General features: G+C 33.5%; 1 protein-coding gene across 2 annotated transcripts in view; it reads left to right on the top strand.

Moving 5' to 3' along the window:
• Window positions 1-13,101, top strand: part of Dach1 (dachshund family transcription factor 1) — a 396,267-nt gene that overhangs the window by 77,694 nt on the left and 305,472 nt on the right. The gene's annotated exons all lie outside the window — the stretch shown is intronic.

Raw genomic sequence — 13,101 nt, 5'->3', positions numbered from 1 at the left:
GGCAGTGGACGTCTAAGAGAACTGATCTAATTGCAGTGATTGCACTCAGACGATTAGAAATAGTTTGAGAGACATAAATGTGGGATATAGGTCCCACCTTGTTAACCCAGACATACTGTTCTTACATGAGTGGATGAAAGTCACACAGAAATAAAGAAAAATGGGCTATTTCATGTTAATCCCAAATCAAAATAATAAACTTGACTATGGTCTTCCTTTTCTCATGTGGGCACCCTATTCATTCCATGTTTTCTAACACTGTGTTTCAGTCAATTCTCTATGCAATCACCTGCTGAATCACCTGCTGAAAGTGTTACTGAGCACCTGTTTAAGCAGGCATATTTTACACACTTGAAAAAGTTGAAGCGATCAGACTTCTTATGCTTAAGAGATTGGAACTAGTACACAAAGTCTTTTAGTAGACAACATCACCATTACCAATCTAAAGACTGTGCTGACATGTATCACCTTGAAAATAAAAAATCAAATTCACTATGTCATCTCCATTTCTCATAAAGGAAGCAGCCTTTCTGTTGCCCTTAAATTTGTATTTTCTTGCCAATACCTTTTGGGCACATTGTTAATTTGGAAGTACATGCCCATATTTCAACTAAGATAAAACTTACTGATTACTGTACAATTTATGTTATCCAATTATTTTCATGGCAGTCCAAAGGCAAGAAGACCTTATTCATAAATATGGCCTAGGCTATATTTGTGTCTTTCCTTCTTACTGTCTTCTGCAGAGTCTTCAAATACCAGTTCCAGTGACTCCTTGTGAAACTGTCCCTAACCAATCACCGAGGAAGACTTACGTAGACATACAAAAATACTTATATTTCAGTTACTCCTCTCTGCGTCCCCTTCTAATTTATTCTACTGTCTGTTCTCTGGTGCACTTTCTATAGAAAGCCATGCTGCTGGAACATGAGAGCAGTCTTCTTCTCTCTTTTGCCACCTGCTATAGTCTTTGAACCATAAATAGCAATGTTTGTACCCATTGATTTGGGTACTAGGGATCCCCGTCTTATGTATCTTCATTTGTGTCTCTTGGTCAATGCCGGTTTCTTGTTATTGATTCTTCCGACCATAATGCCATGACAGTTGCTGGTGAAAAGTTTGTTTTATTTTTGCAGTAATTTGTTTTGCCTACGAGAGCGGTCCTCATTTTAGGAAGAAGTTAAGTAAAAATCATTTTAATTTTATTTAACCAATATCTCATCCCCACACCTGGCAGCAGTGGCTTGCAATGTTACATATTGTGCATGTTGCCTAAAATTCAAACACAATGCAACTGTCATAGATAAATATCTTAGCCACTGATTTCACTTCCCAAAACTGAAGCTAAGAAATTGAATTCAGTTAGTACACATTTGTTTAATGTCTACCATAGAATGCTCAGTGAAGCAAATAAGTACTACAATAAATATCAATGCCGTCCTGCATTCAGTGATTTCTGTAGGAGATTCAGAAATTTACTCAATTTAATACAGGGTGATAATTGCTATAAATTTTACTACTACTATAAGAAATTAGACAATGATATTACTAGTGAGGTTAGAAAATGGATATTCATTTTTAAATGATGCTGAAAACATCTTTTGAAAAATAGGATATAAAATATGAGTGGAAAATGTCCATTTTATCTAAAATTTGTGAATCAAATAATATGCTATTATGTGGGTCCACAATATCTGTTGAGACATAGTCACAGGGTTAAGCAGTGTAGTGACAATTAAACATTCTGTAGATAGTATGAACTGATCTATTTTTACATTTTAAATCACATATACAAAGGCCCATAAACCTCTTGGGTAGTCTGTGTCAGGAAATGGAAATAAATTCAAAATGCTCTGATAAACTCAAGTTGCTAACTGATATGTCATAGAATCATTTCCCCAAGACCAGAGAGATTTTTCAAGCATATGAATTAGGTGTCAAGTTTGAAAGGGATATTTTAAATATATTAATGATATATTAATGATCCTTAGATTTTATAAGGCTGCTCAAGTTTTGACCTGTGCATTCTGTTTTGTCTTTCTGTAATTATTGAAGTCTGAGAAGTGGCTGTCTCGTTTCTGTGAGACCCATGGGACATTCCCAGGGATCTCCTCAGAGATGACTCCCCTCTGTGTTCATGACATTACACCATAAAAAGAGAAAAAAGAGAGAAAAAAATCAAGATCAATTCAGTGCTCCAACTTTGCCATATATGACTCCTAGATTAGTAGGCACAATAGAAATCTGGAAATATATCCACTGGTCTATGGAATATACTTTATGTTTTACTTCTTTCTAAATTTCAGTTTTTTTTGCATTCTAAACAGTGACTGTGCCATTAAAATGAAAATTCTAGTAAATCACAAACTATTCTCTGTAATATTTAATTTTTTTTATTATTCAGCAAGTAGACCAAGATAAAAAACAAAACAAAAAGCACAAAATGTGGTTTTACATAAATGGGATTTTTTTTCCTATCAGAAGAAAGAGTGTGTATGAGCAAGGGAAGAAAGAGGAGTACTTTCTTAGAAAAAAATTCCCACCATTAACTTTGGAGTTTTAGACAGATTTCCCATGATAGTTGATTATACTGCATTCTAGCAAAGTTGAAACACTATACTATATTCTCCTGCATACCCTTTGTTTGTAACATTTCCATATTTGTTTAGGTGTATTTTACATTAGAGATAAAATATTATATTTGGTCTAAAATGTATTAAGTGCTTTAGAATCGTTTGAAATGTAACTAATGTATCAATATAAAAATGTCTCAGATACTGCATATTTTGAATGGTTGCATATAAAACTTAATATAAAATATTATAACAGAGAAGATACTGCCATGTAGCCATGATGAAATTCTTTCAGTCTCCTAGACTTGCCAAACTCATACTAACTTCTAGGCTTTTGGTATGCCATTATGGTTATTATCTGAAATTTCCTCAATCATTTTTTTCTGCTTTCTCTTCATTTCCCAGTGGAGCTGTCATGACCTTCATTCTCTTCTTTCTGACTCCTCTCCCCCAGGCTAGGTTAAGAACAAAGCATGAAATGTTTTATGATTTACAGAACCTTTATCATATACCATCCCATTTGATCCTTATTATCATTGTCCACTCACTGTTTCATGCACAGAAGAGTTGTATAGCACCACTCTATACCAGGAATTGATGCAGGGGTGGAGGTTTCTCAGAATACAAAAAGAAGTACTTGTTCTTAGGTGACCCACAGCTGATAGAGAAGTCAGGGTAGATAATTCTCTGTGGTCAGTTAAAACCATGGGATTAGCACAGGGGGACTATAAAGGAGATGAATACAGTAAGAATAGAAAACCAAACAGGGATGGGAAGGACCAAGGGAAAGAAAATGCTCTTCTGGAATTTGAAGACATGTACGAAGTGATACGGGAAGATGATATGAGATACAGAGGGGGAGGGACTCTACAATTCCATTAAAAATGAAGCATCTTCTTTTCTTTTTAACAGTTTAGTTTTCAACTGGTTAGATTTTATGCATAGCACTGTGCAAGAATGATATCAAATTTTAAGGTTACTTTTTACATTATGTATGTGTGTGTGTGTATCTGAGTGTGTGGTGTGTGTCTGTGTGTGTGGTGTAAGTGCATTCATGCCAGGATATCTACAGAGATCAAGGAAAAACTTTCAGGAATCCATTCTCTTCTTCCACTGTGTGGGTCTGGCTTGGTGTCAGGATCTTCTGGGGTCACCTCCTTAGCTCACCTTATCCCTTTCATCAGTTCCTCAGTAGATATTGTTTACAGTTAATGAGTTTCAGGAACAGATCGTTAATGTACCTTACTCAAAGTGATTTTGCTTGCTATTTCCTATACCTTACTTTTAAAATTCTGATGTTAAAAACTATGTTCTTTATCAAATATCATGGGTCATTTGAAGTCAAGTTCGCATTTAAATAAAATCCAGCTCTTGAAATTTTCTCTTTGTTTTAGTTATATAAGCATTGAGCCCTTTATTTTACATTAAACTTAAAATTTCAGGATATCTTCAAAAACATTTAACTTATGCGTGACAGAAAGACATTAAAGATGGGTTTGTCAGAAGGTATCCAAAGCTTGCTGAAAGACAGAAGTAGTTTCCTTTCTTGAATCTGTTTGTTTGAAGTATTAAAATGAAAACATTTAATACAACATTCACTTTCAAGTGGCTATCTTTTAAAGATGAATGTCTGATAAATGAAGGCCATATTGGATGGATGAGTATCCTAGGGCAATAAACTTGTAGAGTCCAGTAAATTTACTATTTCTAAGTTAAACGTTTGATGAAATTTTTAGTGTTAAATTATTAGATTTATATCTATCTCTATATAGAGAGATGATAGATGGATAGATGATAATAGATAGATAGATAGATAGATAGATAGATAGATAGATAGATAGATAGATAGACAAATAGGTGGATGATAAATATTTTACTCTGTAAAAATCTTACTGTATGTCTTGATATGTGATTTCTACATAGAGGGAAAGTTGTTGACTTTTTAAACTTGTATTTTCAGAACATATTTTTGTTAGACATATATTTTCACTGAAAGCAATAGCTATATCTTTTGCAAATTAACATTAGAATGAGATTTTCAGTGTAACTTTTGTTCTTAAATTTGCCGACCACTCATTAACACTGTTAAGGTATAATCTATAGAAAGTTAGTTGAAGAATTAGTGACACTTCTCATTGGTCACCAAGAAGAAATTTGCAAATGTAAATAAGACCTTGTTCCCTATGCTAAACTAAAAGATTAGTAAAACATACACCATGGAATAATCAATTCCTTTTGAGTTAACTAAAAATCAAAGTATCAAAATATTTGAAACTCAATTGTCAGAAAAATAGTTTCTAATACTGAATTATTTTGTATTTGTCACAAATAATCCTCCTCTGTGCATTGAGAAGGTTTTTCCACCTTGCTCATAATTCTGGTTCAATTTAAAATGTTTCATTCTACAGTTTATTAATTTAATAATTTATACATGCTGAAAGATCCTGTTGAGAACAATGAGCCATTATAAATAAAAGCTTGATGTGAAATTTTTGGTGGAGGTGGTAAACATTCTATACATTGTCTGGTAAAGAAAATAAGACCTAAGGAAAAATACATTTTAATCTGTTAATTTTGAGTATGGATTTGAAGTTTTTATTCCTGTGGTGATATTCAGATGTTGTCCTGTCAGGGCAATTACAAACAGAGTTATATATACTACTCAAAGTGGGCTATGGTGCTGTTTCTGAAAACATATCATTCCATATTCTCCCACAGTTTCCTAGAGGAGGAAAATGCAGTAAATTTGATTAGCACTGACTGAGTACCATGAACATTTTAAAAGTCCTACAGATTTTTATTTTAATAATGACCTTTAGATTTGGATAAATATTAGTATCTCCATTTTCCCAGAGAGGAAATTGGGATTCATTTTTGATATTAGCAAACTGTGTGTTGGTGAGTACTGTAGGCCATGACAATCTGTCCCCAAATCACATCTCTCCACTGCACAGTGCTGTCTCCTGTTAGAAGGTAACCATGTTCCCTTAGTTCTTTTTTCTGGGACATGCATGAAAATGACAAGGAGAATGTTGTAAGCCAAAACAATTAATTTGATGGATAAAAAGAATTTTAAAAAAAGCTGAAAGAATAGATGGCACAATATTGGTGGACTGTGGAGGCAGAGAATCACACATGGGAGAACTTTACTAATGTGCTTTAGATGTTTTGTCAGGATGTAAGAGGCTCCTGACGCTTAGAGACAGATTTCAGTGGCGTGTGAGGAAGAAAGAATCTGCTATAGAGTTGATGGTGGATGGGAATCATTTGTCTGGAGGAAAAAAAGGGACTAACTAATGTTACCAATGAGTGACAAGCTAAAAGCAACAGAATTATTTGACAGGTAAAAGAGACACCAAGTTTTCAATGTAGAATAGCAGCATTCAAATACATTTTGTTCAGAAATGAAATGATATGTGAGATGATGTTCTCAAAGAGCTAAAAGACAGCTATACAAGGCAGCTTCCTATAATTTCATGAATGATGTATTTGCAATGAAGGCAAAAGATGAAAGCTCATAGGAATTTTAAAATCGGTTATTAGTTGTTTTTATTGCTTTTTATAGTGTCATACAAACTACAAAAACAGATCTAATATTAAGCAATTGAATTCTTTGTCAACCAATATGTTAATGAAACAATTGCATTAAAATACCCAAAGTTCTAACGGCACACTATTAAAATTTTCTCAGGTTATTCCTCATATTCAGAAACCAAGTTACATCCTAGGTCATATTAAAATTACTATAAATAGAAGTTAATGGTGGTGGGTCTGACCTTTTAAAGGCCCGAAATCCCAAAGTTTGTCTTGAACAAGACTTACAAATAACAGTAAAAAGTGACCTCATGATGCTGCTGTCAACCATGATTGTGAAACATTTTCCTGTAGACTACTTCCCTTATAGATTTTGCCCCTTAAAATATTTCTGCTAAAATTTGTAGTACAATAGCCACTCTGAGAATATGCGAGAAGGAAGGAAGTCTTTGGTCAAATGACTGCTTAATTATTCTGATCCTGCAGTGACTGGCTTCGCTTTGCTTCTCTTACCAAACAACTTTTGATGCAGTCAAACTGAAAAGTCAGGAAATGAACTTTTATGGAAATTGAGTCATGCATTACATACATACATTTCCGATTCTGATGCTGTTTATTTAGTAACCAGTAACATCAAACCTAGATGTGCTACCAAGGATCAAGACTCTACAGAAGTCATTCAGTTTTCTTCAGTGTTCCGAGATACAGCTGATGGACCATCTCTATCAATATGAACACTAATGCAATGTCTCTGTTTTAGTTAAGATTATCTTCAATAACAAGAAATTCCAGTTGATTTGTGTTCTGTGCAATCTGTTATAGCTCTGTTTTTTTTTTAATCCTTTTTCAATGTCCTTTAGTTAACATTAAGATACAGACTGATGTCTGTGATAACTGTTCAGCTCAGACTTCTCGTTTCAACAAACAGGATGTTGCAGATAAGCAGAAGGCGCTGGTCCATATGTGTCTTGGTAGACACATATGTGTGTTTTGTATGCACCTATATTTGTTTGTAGAGACATAACTTTTAAGACTGTTTAAAGCCTTTTAACATTTTAATTTTACTGAGATAGCAGAAAAGGAAGTTGACCAATCCCTTTATTTTCAAAATTCATTTCCAGGTTTAAATTTGCCTATTTCCTCATCTGATTACAGAACTCTGATAGTTATTATCATGATAGTTATTATCATAAAGCATGTTTGCAGTATCTCCTAACTCTCTGTCTCTCTCTTGGTAAGTGTGATGGTATAGACACCACATTGCCCTTGATCTACTACTATTCTGGAAATGCATGAAAACAAAGGACTTTCTAACCATGAACCATCAGTTTCATTGTGTGCATGTGCTTATGCATGCATAGGTACATATGCGTTGTTCATGGGTATGTAGAGTCTAGAGGTCGACCTCATTGTTCTTTGTCAGACATTGTTCACCTTGTTTTTAAGATAGAGTATGTTAATTCTCTGGAGCTTGCCAAATAGATGATACTGGCTGGTCAGTAGGCCTCCGGGATCTGCCTGTCTTGCTCTGGTATCACAAGTGTATTTATGTGGTGCTAGGCTTTTTAAACATGGCTCATGGGATTAAATTTAGATCTTTGTACTTGCTTAGTGAATATGTTACTACCTGATTGATGTCCCACCCCCAACCATTTCAGTTTCACAGAAAGTTCCTGTTAGGTTCTACTGAAGAAGAGAGGGACTATTTAAGAGAATATCATTCCTTTCAAGGGTGTTGTAGGAAGTGTGCCTAGAAAGACTATTCTAGCCTTGTACAAAAATTACCATAGCTTAGAGTTATATTAATCTACCAATAACGTAAAAGCTTCTTAACTTTTCAAATGCAGTTTCTACATCTCTCAGTTTGTACAATAATGCCTCTCTAGACAATTGGCATCAGCACAGCAGATAATAATGTATGAGTTCTATCACATATTATGTACTTGAGAGATACTTATTTCTTCTATCTGCACACTCTGTATGGTAGGAGGAGCGGTAAGACATCATCACTTCTATTCTGACACCTACAGTGTCTTATCTAAGTCTCCAGAACAAGGGGGTCATACCCATGCAAACAGCATTTGACAATACATTGTCTTTCTACTATGCTGATAATAGTAATGATACATGCTACGAAATAGAAATAGGACCAGAGTTTCGTGTGTTGTGTGGAATATGGGAATGGTGTGGGCAGTGTAGTTACCACCTGGGAAAGTAATTGTTTGATTTCACATCTGCTTTCAGCAAGTGGTGTTTGTGTTCCATTTGGAGTATAGATGGCATAGTGGAGCCGCCATATTGCTCCACGAAGCTGCCAGTCTCACTGATTAGTCTGAACATCAGAAAATGTGATTTTACTCAAGGCACATGTTAACCAAGAGGGGTCACATCACTGAATATCATTTTGGAAATTCATTATTAAAAACATTTGTTTAACATTAGAGTGAAGCTCTTGCTTGTTGTAGTCACCATTGTTATTTTGGGTGGCTTTTAGGGGAGCAGACAATAAGACAAACAGATTCTGCACTATTTATAGGAAATAAAATTAAAGCCTTAAAGATGAATGAGCACAGTTTGTGAACAAACTCAGAACAACAACCTTTATGAAGATTATTTGTATGCCATTGCCATTGGTTTCTTCCAAAGATATATTCTCAATGATAATAAAGTAATAAAAGATTGTTTTCACAGCTGTTTGTCTTTGATTACATATTTCTTTGAAGTACTGTAATAAGACAGACTTTGAACCTGGAAAGAGATCAAATAATGAATTGTTCTGCTTTGTGAAGCTTAGGAAGGGATTTTATTGTCGAAACATATAGAGCAGCATATTTTTTCTTCTTACAGTTAAATAATGGTTGAAAGTACTGTGAGATCATTACAGATGGACTAGATTAAAGGGCTTGGGGCCAAGTGTGAGTGATCAGCGCCAAAAAAAAAAAAAAAAAATCGGTGCTTCAGTTTAGAACGTCAGGTTTTATAATTATCAAATATTTCATTTTGGATTATCTTTAAGTAACAGTTGAATACTATGGAGATGTTAGAATACATAGACATATATTTTCTCAGTTATAATCCTCATGTCTAAAAGGAATTCAAAATGTAAATTCCTATATCCCAAAAGACTTGTTTGGAATTTGTCATTGTCCTCAGGTTTAGGTGGATTAGATTAAGGAGTTGCTCTACATCAAAGCAGATGTCAATAGGTTTTTTTTTTTTTTCCTAAAAGTAACAAATATCATATGTCCTTCCTTTTCCTTAAAATAACAATTTAGAAAATGCAACACAGTTTGTAGCAGTCTTAGTACATTTTCAAGCTATTCTATACTGATATAGTTGTTAACTCTTGTTCTTTCCACTTACACTTTCTATGACAAATACTTAATATGTGATCTGCAGAATGTGATAGATATTCTAAAAATAATAAAATTAGGCATGATCATTGCAATGCTTCATGTTGGCTCAGCCTAGGGTGGATATACCGTGTCCATGATCATATGTATCAAATGACAACCAGGCAGCTAGTTCAATATAATGTTTGAATTTAAGTTATACTGAAGCAACAGACTGAATTTGTAAACACGTAGGGGTTTGAATGAATTGCATTCCTGTGCCTAGTTCAGACCTTGTTTCCTTAGCCTATTACTTTTTCAAAGTAGTTTTATTGTATTTAGGAGAAAATGGTTTTTTTTTCTTTATTTAAGATATAAACCTTTCAAATGATAATTTTCATGGAAATACTAGACAAAGGAATGTGGTACCTTTGGAGATTTTTATGATGAAGGTGTGTTTAAGAGATGTCACTTTGATATTTTTACATTATGTCCTACATTTGCCAGCTAAAACCAGGATATTGCCTCAATGAGAAAAAGCATGTTCCGCACTTGTCAGAAGGCAGTAAGTAATGATTAAAATAGCAGTGTGAAACGCTCGGAGATTAAAGTGATGCTAATGATAAGTGAGAGAAGAAAAGGGCAAGCTATATTTTAATCCCTGAGAGAATGGTTAATGACTTCTATTGCCTGAGATTAAACTAAACCTGTCTCATCAGCTTTTTCTGCCTGGTGAAAAAAAGCTCTCTGCACTTTAATTTATTAAAGTCTTTTAAGGAAGCGCATTGATCTACAGAGGTTAAACTTTTAAAAATTGTGCAAAACACACACAAATGCTTCAGCAAAAGTGTGATTTTGTTGCTTTTAGGCATGCTCACAGACTTACAAGGAATCCATTGTCTACATCTTAGTATGTTTAATTATGAAATATTAATTACTTAAACAAAAACATTTTAAAGCAAAACATGGTCATGTTACTGCAAAGACTAAGTGCTGGTATAATGTAGAGGCTATAAATCTAATGAAGAGATTAAATTGTAATATTTTTTTTCAGAATAATGCAGGGAATATTCAAAAGAGTATTATTTTATTTATGAAAAACCCTTAAGTTATGGTATTTCTCCATTTTAAGCAGTTATACATTCTATGAACTTTAAGTGACATGCTATCACTACTTTTGATGTTTGATGACTGACATTCTTAGGATTTTAATTCAAGTCTGGCAGATTTTATCCTGTACCCATAGTCAACTGTAGAGATAATAAGCAACTAACATTTACTTTCCTTATCTTTTTTACCTTTCACTATAGGAAGGGTGTGTGTGTGTGTGTGTGTGTGTGTGTGTGTGTGTGTGTGTGTGTGTGTGTGTTACAGTATTAGCAAAGTGAAAATAAATCATAATTGTATTCAAATCTTTCCTTTGCATCTGAGAACCGCATCCAAATTCTTTCACAGTTTCCAACATTTTATCTTAGTTTAATTGTATCTGTCATAAATATTGTAACTTTTACATAGTCAGGCCCTAGATGCTTACTGATTCACTGAAACAAAGGGCAGTTGACCTCGATTTCTGGATTTTTCACTCTTCCTTCCAGGATTCTTTATATGGTGCTATATCTTCTCCTCTGGTTTAAGAGTTACTGATTAAGCTTTTTGTTGTTTGTTTGTTTTTGTTTTTTCAAAAGTGAATACAAGGATACTTAAACTGATAAATTCCTTTGCACTTAAATACCCGAGTGACTGTTTCAAGTCAGGCTTATATTTCAGTTTGAGTGAAACATCACTTCGGGGTAGATACTGTTTGCTGCTTTTTCACTTTCGTTGATAATATTCTTTGTAATCCTTATTATTCATCCTTCTCATTTTAAGGGTCTGTTTCTTTATACTGACTAAAGGAAGAACTAAAAGAAAGATTATTTCTAAAATTTCTTTATCCAAATATGTTAAGCTTTATTTTCTACCATACTTTTTAGTTGAGCAAGTTTAAACTGAGTCCGTTCTTTGATGTTAATGAAACAGCAATTTTTCTGAAGGCCATGTAGCCCTAATGAGCAACTTCTTATAAAAGAACATTTAATCAAGGTTTATTTTTAACTTGTTTAAACAGATCTAATAGTTTGTGCTGATTTCATTTCAGTATAATAATTGCTAGCAATCCTATTAGTAAGTTCTAGTACAGGGAAGTTAACACAAATTCCATTCTAATGAGAATAGTGTTACAGCAAAAATAACGTACTGAAGAAAAAAATCTATATGAGATTGGTACTGGCTATTCTGTAAAAGTCTAACTCATGAATTAGTAGTACATGAAATTCGGTGGTCTTATTTGATACAGACTTATAGCATCTCTGAAATTCATGTTAATGATAATATTCATTAGGGATCATTTTAAAAGATAAATCATTTTTATCACTTAAGCACATTTTTATATAGTTTTCTTAAAATAATACCTGTTACATAATTTAGCAAATTTGTATCATGATACCTATAGAATCCACTGAGAGCTGGCTAGATAGCTCAGTAGTAGAATATAGACTTTTGATGCTTAAGTTCCTTGGTCCCATCCCAGCATCCTTTCTCATGAAGTCAATTCAACCTTGAGGACCTTTATCCTTTACTTAATTTAGCCTTAGTTGGGGAAAAATGCTACCACATTATGACAAGTTAAAAATATATTTAATAGAATTAAAACATAGTTTTCAGATATTAAGTTTTGAAGAATAGTAACAAATAATTCAGCTATAATACAATGCAGATCATCTTTTATAAAGAGATGGCAGAATATTAGGCTGGCAAATGTTGGGTGTTCCATTACTTCATTATTAGAATGAGCTTCAGAGGATGCTGTGATTTGTTAAGCTGTTCCATAGTGTGAAGATGTAATGTTTATTGTCCCAACTGAGGATGATAGCAAAAGCTCAGAGCAAGACTTTCTCATACTGAAAACACAAGCAGGCAAGAATTTCAGGCCCACCAATGCAAATGAATTTCTGCTGAGTTCAGGTTATAATCTTTAAACTTTTTATTGCTTAATTCGACACAGTGACATTTAAAATATGGAGAAATTGCAGATAAATAATATAGGCTGAATGGCAGAATTGATTTAAAAATTTAAAGCTGTACTAAAAGTATTCTAATACACCGAAGGACATTTGTAAGTTATACATTGTTTATAGGCTTCTGATTAGAATCCCAAAGCATAATGTATTAAAGCTTGCCTTTTTCTGGAGCAAGAAAGAATATTGTCTGTAAAAGAGTGCGTAGTAAAACTTAGGTTCCTTTTTTTTCATGTAAATCATTTGCTATTTTGTGAGAGGCCTTTATGCACAAGATCCTGTCACCTATATAAATTCTAATCAATAGCTGATATTGGTTTCCTGGAACAGTTTCTGAAGAATATCCTTTATTGCTTTAAAAAAATGCTAAAGTTGGAGTAACCTGTAAGAAACTGATTTTTATAGCTGAAATACAAAGAATAAATTTTCACAAGAGTACTAAAACCATGGTATCTTGATAATTTGAATATATTAACAAAACAAAAAGCATATGTAAATATCTCCTATTTTCAGAAAAGTGACTCTTACTAGTGCACACTATCATCCAACAAAAAGCCTGGTGGGAACAACAATGTAGTTCTTTTGTCTAATTTTAGAAGTATTGAG

Source organism: Peromyscus maniculatus, chromosome 9 (genome assembly GCF_049852395.1).
Source record: "Peromyscus maniculatus bairdii isolate BWxNUB_F1_BW_parent chromosome 9, HU_Pman_BW_mat_3.1, whole genome shotgun sequence".
In the NCBI taxonomy this organism is placed as follows: Eukaryota; Metazoa; Chordata; class Mammalia; order Rodentia; family Cricetidae; genus Peromyscus; species Peromyscus maniculatus.
This window is presented reverse-complemented; position numbering and strand designations above follow the sequence as displayed.